Source organism: Uranotaenia lowii, chromosome 2 (genome assembly GCF_029784155.1).
Source record: "Uranotaenia lowii strain MFRU-FL chromosome 2, ASM2978415v1, whole genome shotgun sequence".
Lineage (NCBI taxonomy): Eukaryota > Metazoa > Arthropoda > Insecta > Diptera > Culicidae > Uranotaenia > Uranotaenia lowii.
The window spans coordinates 71,737,768-71,756,207 of NC_073692.1; the positions used below are offsets into that span (position 1 = coordinate 71,737,768).

Here is an 18,440-nt window from a genome sequence, read left to right on the forward strand (position 1 = left end):
AATTTCGGAAACCGATCATATACAATTTGTAGATTGGCCAAAAAAACTGAATTGTGCAAAATTTCAGCTCAATCGGACTCAAAGCGCTCAAGGTTTCGGTTTTTTTACCCTCAAAAACCATCAAAGGAGGGACCAAACGAAATTCAGAAAATGTAATTTTGAATATTGATACCAAATGACTTTTAAATGTCGTAATCTGGTGTTACATTGGAACAAAAATTTCGGGTTTTTTTTTAAACCGACCGTTTTTCGGAAAACCGACTAAATTAAAAAAAATGAATTTTGGCCAATATCATTATTTTACGAGATAACACCAGATCTTGACGTTTCACGCATTTTAAAATCATTTGGCATTAAAATTAAAATTTTGAATTCACAAATTTCCTTGGTAATTTTTGAAATTTTAAGAGATTTTTGACAAATTTTTTTTCCGAATATCACCAGATTTCGACGTTTGAAGCAGTTTTGAGGCTTTTGGTACCAAAATTTAAATTTTGATTTTTTCGATTCCCTTTGGTCTCCCTTAGAGGTGATTTTTGAGGGTAAAAAAACAAAGCTTGAGCGCTTTGAGGTACCCCTAAGTCAAGTCCGATTGAGCTGAAATATTGCAGCGATCAGTTAGTTGGGTCAATCCACAAAATGTATATGGTCATTGCCACCCATCATTGAAAAATTAGCAACTCAAAATAAAAGATTCAGAATAAAACTGCTGATTGCTCATTCTAATATAAAAAAAAATGAGTTATTCAGAATACAAAAAAAACGGTGTACCTTGTCAACACGTTTTGAGACTTGGTAGGCTGTGGGCGAAGAAAGCGGTCAAGTTTTTTGACAGGAAAATTTTCTGAAATCTCAGATATATATGTGAAATATTCGAAGATGGGAGCTTATGATGGTCAAAGTTCGAGAAGTGCAACTGACCAATGGCCAACCCAAAAGAAGAATTACTATTTAGTCTCGTTTTCTCAGAAGAAGCGATGCCGGCAGATTCCACAACATCACGTGATCCTATTGCTGCGTTCTGAATCATCCGTAATCATCGTTTATCTTTGATTTAGTAAGCCCTTTCTGAATTATCAATTTTTTTTTGCTTCTATATTTTCTATAAAGAAAATCACAATAACCAAAACCCTATAAATTCATATGAAGTGTTTGACAGGGAACTCCACGCTTCATTCCTCCTTTGTTCCTGTATCTTTTGGATGGTTTTCAGATTCAAATAGGTCTAGTTTGTATATATATACACAAAAAAGTCTTTTTTTTTTATTCAACGTTATCTTGAAATTAGATATATTATTGCCGTGAAGAAAAAAGTTGACTATTTGGCTTTCTGCAAAAGTTACAACCGCTTTAATTAATTGTTGCAAATTTGTTACTTTATGAAACGAAGGGTTAAGAGCAAGTTTACTGGTGTTGGGAAAAAGTGGTAGAAATTTCAACACTTGTAGCTCATTTTGATAATTTTACCATGCAAAAATGTTTTCAAGATTTTTGGGCGTTGTATTTCTTTACAGCACTGTTTCTATTTAGTATTTATTTTCTAAAGATTGTTAAAGCATGGACATTAACAAAACAAAATTGAAAAAGGGTTTTTAAGAAAACCTTGCGCTGCAAATGAAAAAAATAACGAATATGTAAAAGCAACAATATAACACCACAAGAAAAGATTGAATGATCTATTTAGCAATATTCATCATTTAAACTATCGTTTTGCTCACTGTGGACAAAAAAAAATATAATTGACAGAGAAAGGACACTTTTTGAAACATAAGTGCAGCGGTTCAGTTGTCTGAATATTTACTATAACCTGAAGTCTAGATAATCAACTTCTATCAATAGTAAAAAATCTTTCTTAATTTTATCCAATTTTTGCAGCAAGAAGCAGTCTATTATGTTGGTTAAAGTTGATTTAGGCAACAGTCGATTTTGGCTACATTCGTTTAAACCGCTTTTAAGAGATTTCATAGTCTGAGGCAACGAAATGGAAGATCTAGCTTCTTTGGGACCCTTCCACACCACACTCACAATCTCGAAAGAGAAGATGTTACACTTCCGAATGACCATAATGTCATAAAACGGAGAGTTGATGAGTAGCGCCAATCAAATTTTTTGGCGACTGTTCATGCGAATGCGAATGCGGATCCGTTTTAACCGTTCGTTTTTGAAAACATCCAAAAACATAGTTTTAATCACTTTTTTATTTATTTTTTATTTTAAATTAATCAAAGTCAATGTGAAACATATACTTGATCATTATTCTTTAACCGTCTGCTGTAATAGTAACAATTTTCTATTCTATTTTATTCTATTCCATTTTGTTTATTAATAGACGATTTTAACCAGCTTGGTCATTCTTCCTTTGTATTTTTTTTTTGGTTTAATAATTGCTTATTGTTTTTTGAGATATTTAAATAGTTATATATGTTTTACAATAAAGGATAAGGCTTAAAAAGTAAGTACAGAATCCCACATATCTCTGATTTCGCACATATTCAGTAAAAAGGGGTTATAATCTTCTATTTAAATTTTTCCCGGGATCCCGGGAATTCCCGGGAATAGGGTGATCAGATTTCCCGATTCCCGGGAACGTAAAATTGGCCGGAAAATGGACACTCTATCTGGAATCCCGAGAAACTCTGAAAAATCCAGGGAATTCCCGAACTTAACAAATAAAGCCACATTAAATAAGTTAAAACGACCAAAATTCAGCAAGGAAAATTATTGTTCTTACTTGATACCTATATGGTTCAGTAAGCCAGAGCATCAACTTTTCAAACATCATAGTTGACGTGGTTGCTGATTTTCCTTCACCATCACGTTTTAGATCTCATTTGACTACCAGTCATGCTTCAAGTGACTGGAAAAGCATGACTATCGTCATGGATTTCTGTTCACGTAAGTCATGTTATTTTTCAAACGACGGTCGTCAAGCAAGATGACGGCGTCGGTTGAAAGCATTTGTGTATGATTCGAAAAATTTCGAGTGTATGTATTGCTTGTTGGACTAATTGCCAGTATCGAGGACAAATGAAATTCAGATTTGAATAATACTACAAAACATTTTGAAAGGCTAAATAAAAAGCACAAATAAAAGAAGGATCGTACAGCCGCAAGGTCGATTTGTCCTTTTGAGTCCCTACGGAGTTCTCCTCGGTCGAGATAGTTGCATGCAAGTGAACTGATCTCCAAAAACGGAAACTTAGTTGAAAACGTTTCCATTCCATTGTATGTCTATCTGAACCGAAACCCGGTAACGGGTTTCAGTTGCCTCAGGCATGGCATGACTAATGATGAACGTGTCCTTTTCGATGTCGTCTTAAATTTTTTTTAATCTAAACAATATCCCGTCACAGTCAAAAAGACGACGACGGGCTGACGGCGACTATGATTTTTCCGACGCTTCATTTGACTGAAGGTTGAGGCAAGTTTGTTTGCTTGGTTACTCATTTGAAGGCGTCTGTTATGAATGCGACTGCTTTAATTTTTTCACAGTCACAGTTTTATGACTGATGACGGTGAAGTTTTTACGCTCTGAGTAAGACTATAAGAAATTTTTAAACTAGTTAATATATTCAATTTGATTTTTTTTTTACAATTAAGAGTAAAAGTAAAAAAAACGGCAAATAATCTATTATACCAAACAATGCCATTAAAAAAACGTTACGAGAAGAATAGTAATGTTCTGTCTTGCAATGCTCATTATTACGAGCTTCCTATCCGCAAACCGTTGACAGTTGAAACTTTGAAACAAATGGATAGTTATCGAAAAAATAAGAAGATTTGATAAATTACTAGAAGTCAAGCAAACCAACTTCTATCGATAGGGAAAAATCTTTCTCAATTATTTCAAATTTTTGCAGCAAGAAGCAGTTAATATTGTCGGTGAAAATACTAATAGGTACACTATGTTTTTGAATTCATATTCGATTCTATTTCTAAGTACCTACACTGATCAATTAATGTTTTTGCATGATATTAAACATTATTTTTTGAAACGTCTACCGGATGAATTTGAACAGAAGTTAAACACAAAATCGGTGTAAATTACCTTAGTTACCGGTTATTTGAAATTTATGCCTAAGAAGATATTTTTCAATATTTTTAACTTTAATTTATTTATTTTTTTTTTTTGACAATGTAATATTAAATTTTTAGGGCATTAAAATAAATAAAAAATGTTTAACAATATTACTACTTCGAAATAAAAAAATACCATATAGATACCTAAGGTTTCGTAAGTCATCTTATTTTTCGTATGAAATCTTATTTTTCAATTTTTCCCGAGAAAAAGATCGTAAGATTTCCCAATTCCCGGGAACGTTAAAATGGCCTAGAAATGGACACTAGAGTGCCCCAAATGACTCAAATTTTGAAAAAGATATGCGCTGCAAGCTAAAATTGATCCTAGGCCTAGTACAAGATCTCATGCCAAATTTGGGCCAGCAGATCACGGGAAGGGGTCGCTCAACAAGCCTGAAGTTTGTATGGGATTTTGTTCGGGAGAAACGTGAAACAGTCTTACATCAATAACTTTGTTTCCCGTCGGTCAATTTCTTTCAAAATAAGGTTTTCTTAAAGTCTAAATTATGAAAAATATTTCATCCGAAGACTGCATTTCGATAACAGTTAAGAGCTGTTGAATGATTTAAATTTTAGGTATCGAACACTCAAAAACTTCCTTGAACGATTTCTGAAATAGTTGTAGACTTATCTTTTCATCATTCCAAAATACTTCCAATTAAATTATTGAATTTTGTTGTTTCCAGATATTTCTCTTGAAAATCTATAAATACTTCAATTTTTAAATATTTTCAACAATTTTTGTCAAAAAAAAGTACTCGCTTTTATATTGGACTAGCTGACCCGGTGTGCTTTGCTACACCTTCCAAAAGTTATTGAATTTTGTGGTCCCTAGTTATTTAACTTTTCATTTATTTGCACAAAATTCTAAATTCAATTTCAATATCATAAAAATGATTTTTCAAAAAAAAAATTGCAACGTTTTTTTAAATCTTAATTCATTTATTTTTGAATCCGTGTTTCAATCCTTTCATGACTCTGGATTTCTTTGCCTCATAAATTTATAGCTTATGCCAAATTTTTTTTATGTATGGAATCTTCGGTGTCTCCTTATTTGTAGAGCGGGTCTCAAACTATCCTAGAAAAGTTTTTGTAACAAAATAACATCACGAGACACTTATTTTACCTATTCGTTCTCGAATTATTATACAAATTGTGAGAGTGACCTCCTCCATCATTTCTTTAGCCCTAATGGAAGGAATGGGGTCTCATAACATAACATTACAAATACGATTTCATGTCATATATGGCGTCATTCTCGATAAGCTCTCGAGCTACTAAAAATGGGTGATCCTCTCCCCACTTTATATCTCCCCTCTGGCAGGAGAAGGGAGTCTCAAACCATCGAAACAACATTACCCGTTCACAAATATTTTTCCACGCAAATTTTTCCATTTACTCGATTAGTTATCAAAATATTTAAAAAAAAAAAATGTATGAGTGACCCTCTTTCCGTTATATCGTTCCACTGAATGGAGAGAGGTGTGCTAAATCACCGAAAAAAACATTTCTTGTACTCGACTACCCTCCCATGCAAAATTTTGTTTCGTTTGCTTTATAAGTTGTCGAGTTGTGCCATAAAATTTGTATCGGAGCCCCTCTTGCTGCCTACCTTCCCTACCTGGAAGGAGGGGATCAAGATCAAACATTTCGTGTATTCAAATACATTCTCATGCCTAATTCTGGTCCATTTGCTCGATTGTTAGATTGTTCCCATGTCATATTTGGTTCCATTTGTTAGATAAGTGCTTGGTTTATGCAACTTAATCGTATATGAGCTCCCGTCTTCTCTAACTGTATCCCCAATTGAAGGAGAAAGAAGTCTCAAATAAGCTAATTACCTTTTTACGTATCCAAATGCTTTCCCATGCCAAAGTTGTTTTCATTTGCTCAAGTTATGCGAAAAACTGTATAGAAGCCCCCTCTCTCCTCCCTATCACGCAACTGGAAGAAGACAGTAGTACCAAATATTCACAGAAGTTTTCCATGTGCTCAAATACCCTTACAAACCAAATTTCGTTTTGATTTGCTGGGTAAGTTCCCGAGTGATGTAAAAAGTGTATGTGAGCACCCTCCTCCCTTAAGATTATAAAACTTGAAGAACGGAGAGTTCTCAAAATATCATAGAAACATTTCTCGTAATCAAATACCTTCCCACACCAAATTTGGTTCCATTTGCTTGATTCGCTATTCAATTATGCTGAAAATTTTAATGGAGCCCCGCCCCCCCCCCCCCTTCCACTTTTTATCTCCTCACTGTAAGGAGGGAAGGGTATTCAAAGAACTATTTATCGTACCCAAATAAACTTCCAGCCAAATTTGGTTTCATTTGATTGAATAGTTTCCAAGTTAAACAATTAAAAAGGTATGAAAGCCCCCTCCTTCCTTCCTGTATCTTCACTGAAAGGAGGGAGGAGTCTGAAATAATCATAGACCCATTCCTCGTATTCCCCTACCCTCCCATGCCAAATTTGGTTCCATTAGCTTGATTAGTTCTCCAGTTATGTTAAAAATTGTAAGGTAGACCCCCTCCTTCCTTTATATCTCCTCACTGGAAGGAGGGAGGGGTTCCAAATATTCTTAACAACATTCCTCGTACCCAAATACCCTCCCATGCCAAGTTTTACTCGATTTGCTTGATCAGTTCTCGAGTTATGAAGACTTATAACTTTTATACGAAAGGCCCCCTCCCCCCTTCATATTAAAGGGAGGGGTCTCAAACCATAATAGGAACCTTCCCTAGGCTCCAATACCCCCACCTGCCAAGTTTCACGTAAATCGGTTCAGTAGTTTTCGAGTCTATAGGGAACAGACAGACAGACAGACAGAAATTCATTTTTATATATATAGACTAGCTGACCCGGTGTGCTTTGCTACACCTCTCAAAAACAAATGATATTTTCAGAAATTATTCAAATTTATATTGTTTTGTTGGCATTATTTTAAATCAAATTATAATATAATTAATAAGCAACCGCTATATGAGAGCTGCAGCTGGAGTTTTGAATTGTAACACAAAGATGTCTTAAACTTATTTTCTGAATCTTGATCTATAAATTTGTGTTGAAGATCTGATAATTTTAATCTGTTTCTTTAAGCTTCACTCTTAAAAAAGAGGGTCTCAAATTAATCGTACGCAAACAATCTAACTTATAAAATATGGTTGTTTTTGCTTGATATGTTCTGGATTTATGCTAAAAAAAACTGATAAGAGAGCCCCCCTGTCCTTCCCTTCACCCCCTGCTGAATGGAGGTCGTGGTCTTAAATAATCATACACATTTTTTTCCAGCCCTAAAATCTTCTCATATCAAATATAGTTTCATTGGTTGATACATTTTAAAGCTTTACAAAAAAAAATTTCTTCTACTCTCTACACTGTAAAGCGTAAGGGAAATACCTTTCCATGCCATATTTACTTCCATTTGTTGGCTTCGTTAGCATAAATTGAGAACTTATGCTAACAAAATTGTATTGGGCTCACCTCCCTCCTCCTATGTACCTACTCCCTGGAAGGAGGATGGTGTGTCAGATAATCATAGAATCATACAAAAATGATTTTCCATGTTACGTTTTGTCCATTTCTCGGGTTTTGTAAAAAAAAAAGTTAAATGTAAGCTTTCCTCTTCCCTACCTTTATTCCCAATTCTATCATCTCACTGCAAGAAAGGAATTGATTGACATAAAAAAAATTCTCGTATTGAACTACCATCCCATGCCAAATTTGGTTTTATTTGCGTTAAAAATTTTAGAGTTATGCATAAACTTGAAAGGGAGTACCATCTCCCTTTCGTTCTCCTCATTGAATGGAGAGGTGAGAACTTAATATCCACAAAAGTATTTTTTGTACTCAAATACTTTTTGATACCAAATTTTATTTCATTTGCTCTAATAATTCTCGAGTAATGCTAAAGAATTGTATGGAAGCTCCCCTTTCCCCCTTTATATCTTTCCGCTGAAAAAAGAGGGGCTTCAATTTATAATAGAAACATTTCTCGTATCCAAATACCCTCACATGCCAAATTTGGTTAAATTTGCTGGATCAGCTCTCCAGTTATACTGAAAATTGTAAGGGAGACCTCTTCTCCCCCTTTGAAGGAGTGAGGAATACCAAATATTCATAGAAGCATTTCTCGTACCCAAGTATCGTCCTATGCCAAATTTGGTTCCATTTGCTGGTGTAGTTCTTGAATTATGCAATAAAAATTGTATCGCTGGTAGAAGGAAGCGGTCTAAAACAATCATTAGAACATGTCACGTTCCCAAATATCCGCCCATGCCAAATTAGGTTCTATTTGCTTGATTCGTTTTTGAGTTATGTTAAAAATTAAAAAGAGGGCCCCTCTTCCCTTTATATCTCCCTACTGGAAAAAATGAGGGTTCTCAAATAATGATAGAAATATTTTTCGTAACCAAATACCTTCCCAGGCAGAATTTGATTCCATTTGCTTTATTAGTTTTTGAGTTATTTAAAAAAAATATGAAAGAGGTCCCCTCCCCCTTTCAACTGCAAAGAGGGAGGGGTCTAAAATAATCATTGAAATATTACTCGTATCAAAATACCTTTCCATGCCAAATTTGGTTCCAATATCTTTATTAGTTTTCGAGTTATATGAAAAATTGTAAGGTAGTCCCCCTCCCCCCTTTCTATCACCCCACCGAGAGAAGGGAGGAGTACCTAATATTCATTGAAATATTCCCCGTCCTCAAATACCACCCCATGCCAAATTTGATACCATTTGCTTGATTGGTTCTCGAGTTCGCATTCGCATTCGCATTCGCATGAACAGTCGCCTAAAACTTCGGTTGGCGCTACTCAGCAACTCTCCGTTTTATGAAATTACAGTCATTCTTGCTTGATTGGTTCTCGAGTTATGCATAAAATAGTCTTTTGTTTGGGAGGCCCCTCCCCCCCTTCCTGTTAGGGGGTGGGATTCCAAACCACAATAGGAACCTTCCCCGGCCTCCAATACCTCACCCTGCCAAGTTTCACGTAAATCGGTTCAGTAGTTTTCGCGTCTATAGGGAACAGACAGAAAGACAGACAGACAGACAGACAGAAATTCATTTTTATATATATAGATTTCTATGATACTCCTGGGCTTCGGAAATGCATAAATGCTTTTTATTTTGTTTGTAGTTGATATGTCAATGGATGAATGAATATGAGAAACTTTAAAAGGCTTTCTGTTGTTACATTGAGACAATCTTTTTGGGTTGTAATCCAACAGTTTCGCGTAGATAGAATAACGATGTTAACGAATCTAAAGCTGTCAATCAAACGTGTACAGGAAAATAAATAAAACATTATACGAGATTCAACGTTCCATATAATTAGCAGACCGGGAGAGCTGATGCGAGATGGCGCAATCATATGTAGGTACTTAGATGTAGCAGTTTAGCTTTTCCCCATTCCAAGTTGCTTGTGGTGCAATATCTGCGCTGACAAACGTCTTGTAAGGCAATGAAAAAGTATCGACTTCTTCTAAACCGGTTGGTCCGTCAGATGAACGAAAGTGACTCGCAAGTCGAAGTCAAGTGCATCAAAAGAGCTGGGATAAGTCCGGGGCGCCAGAACTGCCTGTCCAAGTGTTACCGCATCCAACCAATCTAGCGAATCTGGTTCATTTCCGGATGTGGTTCGAAAGTGAAGAGTTTCATAATTTTGAAGTTACATGGTAGATATAATTTGATGCTTAACTTACTTTGAATTCATATTTTTTTCGGTAAGTCATCAAAAATCTTACATAATCGTATTCAACCATTTTTGAGGAAAAAAAATTGAAATTACTGTTACCATTAGAAACAGATCGTACAACCCATTCGGTAGCGGCCTACAACCAGTGCACAGTGGTGCAGAACATCAATCTAGCTGTACGAAATTAATAGCGCCCAGGGATAAAGAGATAGACATTTGATGTCTTCAGCAACATTGTTCAGTTTTACAAGGAGCATATTCTAGTATCAAAATTTTTGCCGAGGGGTTCACCGATAGCGAGTTAAAAATGCTAACTTTTTTGTTTTTCAAATTAGAGCTTTGATGTCTTCGACAAAGTTGTTCATCTGATCAAAATACATAAGTTTGTTGAATATGTCAACGTCCTATCACATCACCTTCAGGAGTTACAGTCAAAGTAAAAAAAATCTCTTCAAAAAACAGTTTTTTGAACCTGACACGTTGTAGGTTGGATAAAATGGTTCGCTGTCTTTGAAACAAATTTGTAACAAGCCACGATCTACATTTGTCTCATACATTATGATGGGTTTAGAAGTTGCTGAAGCTCTATAGAAAGCATCTAGTGTATTTTATTGGCAATTTTGGAAGGCTCGTTCATCGAAAAGTGCACATTTTCGCAACACCCCCTTTTTTGTGATTATTTTTGATGATAAGCGGAACCATTTCCATTTGAAATTAGCGTGGAAATCGGTGGAACTAGTAGAGATTTGAATGATTGAAAATACACATTTTATGTAAAAATTACCTGTTTTTAATACTTATAGAAAAAACGTTAAAACATTTAATTGATTAATAAAATGTTGCAGTTTTCTTTTATATATTTTGTTTTTTTTTTAAAGTCATTTAAATTCGATAAAAACTTATGACTCAATGAAAAGACAAAAGCAAATTGCTTTTAAGATTGGTTACTTGGATACAGTTACTTGGAACCTGTTGAAGCAGTTATATTGTAATGACAAAATTCTATTATTCATTTAAGTGATATCAAATACTAATTTAGTGCTCTACCAAATTTAACAGATAAGTTCCATTTGTTTTTTTGAGGTTTAAATGATTTGAAAAATCAAATTTAAATGTCTTTTAATCAAACAAACTATATAAAAGAAAACTGCAACATTTTATTAATCAACTAAATATTTTAACGTTTTTTCTATAAGTAAAATAGGCAATTTTTTCATAAAATGTGTATTTTCAATCATTCAAATCTCTACTAGTTCCACCGGTTTCCGCACTAATTTCAAATGGAAATGGTTCCACTTATCATCAAAAATAATCACAAAAAAGAGGGTGTTGCGAAAATGTGCACTTTTCGATGGACGAGTCTTCCAAAATTGCCAATAAAATACACTAAATGCTTTCTATAGAGCTTCAGCAACTTCTAAACCCTTCATAATGTATGAGACAAATGTAGGTCGTAGCTTGTTACAACTTTGCTTCAAAGACAGCGAACCATTTTATCCAACCTACAACGTGTCAGGTTCAAAAAACTGTTTTTTTGAAGAGATTTTTTTTACGTTGACTGTAACTCCTGAGGGTGATGTGATAGGACGTTGACATATTCAACAAACTTATGTATTTTGATCAGATGAACAACTTTGTCAAAGACATCAAAGCTCTAATTTGAAGAACAAAAAAGTTAGCATTTTTAACTCGCTATCGGTGGACCCCTCGGCAAAAATTTTGATGCTTGAATATGCTCCTTGTAAAACTGAACAATGTTGCTGAAGACATCAAATGTCTATCTCTTCATCCCTGGGCGCTATTAATTTCGTACAGCTAGATTGATGTTCTGCACCACTGTGCAGTGAATGTAAACAATTATGGCATCCACGTAGGTATGGCGCAAATACTGAGCTAGTGCCTCTCGGGCCGTTTATTGGACCAATGCACAAGGAAACTACTAACATGTTCCATTACGTTCGGTAATTTACTTACCAACTGGAAACAATGTTGAACAAGGCCCGGTTTTTGAACAGGGAAAATTATTAGTAGGTTGGTACGAACAGCAACTCTACTTCCAAGATCCTTAGTCTTGCATAATTTAAGTTTGTCTAACTTAAAAAAAAGACTTGGCTTGGGTAGACAAACACATTTTAAATCTAGGTACATAAATTTTGATAAGTTTGGAGCTGTTAGTTTTCAATGTCTTATGAAGTATAGGTTGAATAAAGATATATTTCTAAAGGTGAGCATTCCTTTTGCCTATTCAAATTACAACAAAGTAACTAACAAATGCAAAATTTGAACTGATTGTTTTTTATTTTCCTTTGTTGAAAGATATTTTCAAGTGCTGAGCAGAAGAACAGCAGAAGACAACAATAAAACAGGAAAATACTTGATGTGAAAAATTCATTGCTGATTCACATGACCCTAATGCATAAACTTGCATACGGGGAAATGAAAGAAAAACGCCGCGGCGCGCTTTTGGTCTATTTGATTGATGGGACCCAGTTTTTGTACGTAATTAATTTTCTTTTTTTTTACGTTTAAATTTTAATTGTCATCTTTCGTTTTTTCTTGGGTCAAATAGATAATGTCTTATATTAAAATAATATGATTTACTTTTAAAAAATCTATAAAGGTTTTTTTTAAATGGATTATCATTGAGAATTTCGTACGTTTTGGAACGTATTAAAAATGTATTTTTATTTACATCATATCAAATAATGTAATTTTTAATACCAACCGCTGTTACATGTTCGAATTATACCTTTACCTTAAATCTATTGATCTTCGTGTATAAGACTTTTTTCTCTTTACCTTATTCTTTCTCCAACTATAGTTTTAAACAATGAATTGTTAATGCAGAAATAAGAATTTGGCTTCTTAAAACCAGCGGTCGCAGAAATTGTAAAACAATACCTAGTGTTAACTATCCGTTGACCCATTTGAGTAACAAAAGTTGAATAAAAGAAAACAATTGAAAATGTGCCTCAAATTCGTCTAACGATGAAAATATCTCCTAACGAAAATAGTTTATAGTCCATACTTTTAATGTAGGTACACGCACTGCCACAATGAAGTTCGACTGTCGACCAACTATTTCGAATGAAAAAAAAACAAAATGAAAAAAATGAGATCATTTCCTGTGGTAAAGCAGTGCGAGGTCGTTCAATTTAGGGATTGAAGGTTTGTTGTGACGATCGGTTTCGAAATACTTCTGCATGGCTTTGTCGAGGCATAAATCTAACCGAACCGAAATGAATTTACATCCCATTGTGTGAGCTTACTCAACTTCGTTTGCGCTCACCTTTATCTGATTTGTTTATTGAATCATGACGAACGAGTGAATGATGGTGGTTGGTTTGCTACCGATACAATATATCAAATAAAGCTCCCAAATTCGGAAAAAGGGTTGACCGTTGGTTATGTAATGTTGAGGAGAGTTTTTAAATTGAAACTCGAACATCGTTAACGAATGTATGGATGGATGAATTGAGTGATGGTTCAGGTATCAGGTATCAGAATGGGGGTAGGCTTAATAGCGGCACGTTATCCAAACATACGGGAAAATTGTGCCTAGCCTTTTTTATCCAAGATTTCATCATTTACCTGAGAAACCTGAAAAACCTATAAAAGGAAGAAATAAATTCAATCTATTTAAGATGGCATAGAGCCTTTCCACTAGGGATTATTAGCATTAAAGCTCTTTTCTACATTCGGTAAGGAATGATAGAATGTTTTTTAAGTTTAATTTCTTAAACTCAGATTCGCTTAAAGCGTAAGATCCCAGAGTACGAAAACGTAGTCTGGCAAATGAGGGACAGTTACATATAAGATGGAAGGGATCTTCCACATCTGATTCACAACTACCACATACTGGAGATTCAGCACGCTGAATGTTGTGCATGTGATAGTTGAGTTTACAATGACCGGAGAGTGCTCTGATCAAGATGCTGCAATGAGATTTATTTAAAGTTAATAAGTAACTCGATATGATTGGAGATGGTTTTCTAAAAATAATTTAGTTTGACGACAAGTGTCCAACTCTTCCCAGTATCGTTCATGCTGGTTAGAGGACCAAGTTTGGATTTGGTTTCTGAACCAACATGGTGATATTGGGACAGCCGGCTCTGGTCCGTAAAATTCCTTTTCCGACCCAGCTCTAGCGAGTTCGTCGGCGCATTCGTTTCCAAAAATTCCCTTATGTCCGGGTACCCATAGAAGGTTTAATCCATTGCCTTCAGCAAGTTCTTCGATTGCTTTCCGGCATGCGATTACCAGTTTTGATCTAGAACTGGAAGCACTGAGTGATTTGATAGCTGCTTGGCTATCTGAACAGAAATAAATTGTTCTGAACATAATTTTCTTTTGAAGTGCAATTTGCACTCCATACATAATAGCATATAGCTCAGCCTGAAAGACTGTACAATATTTTCCTAGAGGTTGAGCATATTCTATGTTCAACTCGTGACAGTAAATTCCTGCACCTGCACGGCCGTTTGATAATGAACCGTCAGTATAGAATACAATATGAGAGGACATTTGGTCCTCTACGAAACCTGATAACCATTCTTGAGGAGAAGGAAATTTGACTTTAAACCCCATGTAGGGAAAACTACTCGAGAGTGTTAAATCGTTTGGCGCTAGATTAAACTTGTTTAATCTAACTAATTCAGGCCACACATTTGTATGACTCGATGATCTTTCGATATTTCCTGACAGCCAGAGACCAACTGCCTGTAGACGAAAAGCACATGAGAAGGCTTCCTGTTTTAGGAACAAGTGTAGAGGTTTGATAGAAAACAGAGCCTCTAGTGCTGCAGTAGGAGTTGTAGTGAACGATCCGGACATCCCCAAAAGACACATTCTTGGAAGGTGATTTAGTTTAGTCCGAACTGTTGCAACTTCTCCTTTCTGCCACCACACTAGACACCCATAGGCCAGAATTGGTCTTACTATTGTGGAATAAATCCAGTGAATATGTTTAGGTTTGAGTCCCCAGTTTTTTCCGATTGCACGTCGGCATTGTCCGAAAGCCATGCATGCTTTTTTGATTCTGAATTCGATGTGATCAGACCAGTTTAATTTGGAGTCAAGAATGACACCCAAATATTTAACTTGATTAGACACGGTGATTTCGGAACCATAAAACAGCAGAGGGCGCACCCCGCGGGTGATACGTTTTTTAGTAAATAAAACAATATTAGTTTTTAGAGGATTAACTGAAAGAGAAGACTACATGAGAACACCATCGTTCAACAGAGCGCAGAGCTTGTTGCATTATATCAAATAATGTGCTTATGCACAAACCTCTTACCAGCAGAAGATAATCATCTGCGAATCCATAGGTTGGTATTCCACGGTCATTGAGTTTTCTCAACAAACCGTCTGCAACTAGGTTCCACAAAAGAGGTGATAGTACACCTCCCTGTGGGCAACCACGTGTGCTAACTTTTGTTATTGAAGCCTGTCTTAAAGACGAATGAAGATTCCTGTTACTTAGCATTGCGCTAATCCAGTTAGTTATTACACTAGGCACTCCATGAAGTAGTGCCGCATCCATTATTGATGTAAAGGAGACATTATCAAATGCTCCTTCTATGTCTAGAAATGCTCCTAGACATGATTCTTTCTGTGAAAAACTATTTTCAATATTATGTACTACGTTGTGCAGAAGAGTTAATGTTGATTTTCCTGTTTGGTATGCATGTTGTGTCGCATTAAGCGGATGTTGGACAAGGCATTCTTGCCTGATATGATGATCAATTAAACGTTCAAGTGCTTTTAATAGAAATGAACTTAGACTAATAGGACGAAAGCTTTTGGCTTCGTCGTATGATGATCGTCCCCCTTTAGGGATGAATTTCACGGCTATCTGCCGCCAAAGTTTAGGAATATATCCATGAGCAAAACTGCTTATCATTATTTTTCTTAATATGTGTTTGAAATGATCGAAACCTTTTTGAAGCAAAACTGGAAATAAACCGTCACTTCCAGGAGATTTGTATTGAGCAAAACCATCGATTGCCCATTTGATCGATTCTGTAGTAAATTGAAACTCGAACATCGTTAACGAATGTATGGATGGATGAATTGAGTGATGGTTACATATATTTCGATTGAAGGTCAGATACTTCAAACTATAGCTTATATAGACTGTTCCGAAAATTATAAATACTCTTTTTTCTTCAATATAAGAAACAATGCAATTTTTTAAAAACATGAATAATAGTGTTTCCGTTCAATTTATAATTCACTAGCTGACCCGTTGTACTTTACTACACTTTCTTAAAATAAATTGTGTGAAAATAACTATAATCACTATGAATAATTTTTCGATATCTTCACAATAAGAGCTTTCACATCAAATTATTATTGGAACACAAAGAAGATTAGATTCGCTGAAATGATTTTTTTTAAAACTTGATCTGAAATTGTTTTTCAAAAATGGTTTTAAATTTGGTATTAAGAAAGCTCGTTTTTATTTTCCTCTCACCCTTGCAGTGTGGGGAGGGTCCACGAACTGCCATAACAACTATGCGATAAAACCTCCTCCATTCCCGGCTCTGTACTGTATGGAATCTCTCCTTTGAAAAAATAGAAACATTTTTCGTACTCGAATACGTTGAATAAGTTCTAAAGTTATACCAAAATTGTGCGGAACTCCTTTTCCCCTCTCTCATTCCCCACTGGAAGCCTGAAAGTAAGGACAAAACTATTTTCTTTCCTCAATCAAACAAGACTTCTTCGTCAATTACAAGAACGAAAAATCACCAACTTAATTAACAATATTGTAACAACATAAAGAAATGTAAATCCAATAAGAAACAGACCCGAATAACCCAGGTGGTTAAAAGGTCTCTAATAAATTATACTAATAATTCCCCACTGGAAGGTGAAAAGGTTTTTTTTTAATAACCATAGAATCATTTCTTATACCCTTATACTCTCCCCTGAAAAATTTGGTTAAATTGTTAAATTAACAAACGTATGACACCTTTCTTCTCTTTCCCACCCCGTGAGGGGAACCAAATAATCTTATAAATATTTCTTCTATCTAAATACTCTTCCCAATTTGTTACCGAATTCTAATTTGATTTATTTAGAGGGTTATTTGTTACCATTTGCTAGATTAGCACTCGAGTAATTAAAAAAAATGTATGGGAGCTTCTTTCCCCCTTTCTTTCGAATCAGTGAAATGAGGAAGAAGCCTTAAACAATCATAGAAAAAAATATCCGCTGCTATTGAATTTAAATAATAAGTACTCAAGTGATCCAAAAATATTGTATGAAAACTTCCCTCCTCCTTCCCCGCTTCCCGTTGAAGAGAGGAAAAGGTCTCGAAACACAAAAAAAAACATTTTTGTACTCGAATGAACTGCCCCTTCTCGCATAACAGTCTCATATGAAAAAAAAAAACGATCAAGCGGGAACAAGAGCGTTTTCTGTTTTGGAATATATTTTTGAATTATGACAACAACTTTCAGCATGAAAAAAATCGTTTGTTGAAATGTTTTTTAGGTTGTCATAATAAATCTAAAATTTACGAGATTTGGCTTTTATTACGACCCGTAGCATTATCCGTTATGGGACTGTTATGCGGGTATATACGAGACTTTTGTGAAATCTACTCGTAAAACAGTCCCAAGCCGAATATATGTTTATCTACCATTGTACTTTTTTTCCTTAGATTTACAAATTATCGTTTTGTAAAATCTACAACAATAATACATCAGTAGAAGGAAAGTTGTTTTGTAATGGTTAAATTAGCCTGTATAGGTTTTTTCAGTACTTCTTTAAACAAATCTATCATTCATAAGAAAAATTAGATTGATTTATTGGTAAATGTTATTCACTATGATTTATCGAAAAAAAGCTTTTATTGATTTGAACATAATTTTGTTCATGTTTTGTTTGAAAAAAAAAAATAAAAAATGTAAAAAAAATCGTTTGATAAAAGCAAGAAAACAAGATGTTCAGTACAATTTTTTCTATTGATTGTTCGTTCGTTACATCTCCATAATAAATATTTTACATTCCTCCAGAAACCAACATATGATTAAGGTAAAAATTGCAGTTTGTTTAGATCTTTACACTTGTCAGAAGTGTCTCCTGATCGTATCCTTTCACCCCTTCCCAGAAAAAAAATTATTTGCTAGGATGCAGAGGTGACCTCGGTCCTAAAGCATAGAGTTAAATCTTTCATCCCTTTCTAAATTTTTCCCAACTATCTATTGACCACTAGGACGTGGCCGGCGCCGTTATTGATGTTTAAAAAGAGAGCATCAGTTTTGTACAATGAGAATGAACTACTAATCCCAAGTACCATTCTTTTGACCTTTGTATAAAATTGATGGCCTCGGTCAATCACAGAGTAGCAACCATTGGCGATGTGGAAATATTTCTACTGAGCCACGCCTGCGATCATGGAGTTCGAAATGTATTAATAATAATGATATGATTCAAGATATATTCCTCAAATACATTCAATTTAAAAAGTCAGCACCATGTACAGAATCAAAATAAAAAAAAAAATTTAATGATGAGGCATTTCGGATTCAATGATTAAAGGTGGATGTGAGTAGCCAATCAAGCTAAGCTAAGATAAGCTAAGCATTGTACTTTTTTTCTTGGATTTAATTATTTCTGAGTTTCCTAAACCAGTAATCAACTATAAAAACA

General features: G+C 34.8%; 1 protein-coding gene across 2 annotated transcripts in view; it reads left to right on the top strand.

The window, feature by feature from the left end:
* Positions 1-18,440, top strand: part of LOC129741069 (villin-like protein quail) — a 46,163-nt gene that overhangs the window by 18,105 nt on the left and 9,618 nt on the right. The window lies entirely within an intron of this gene.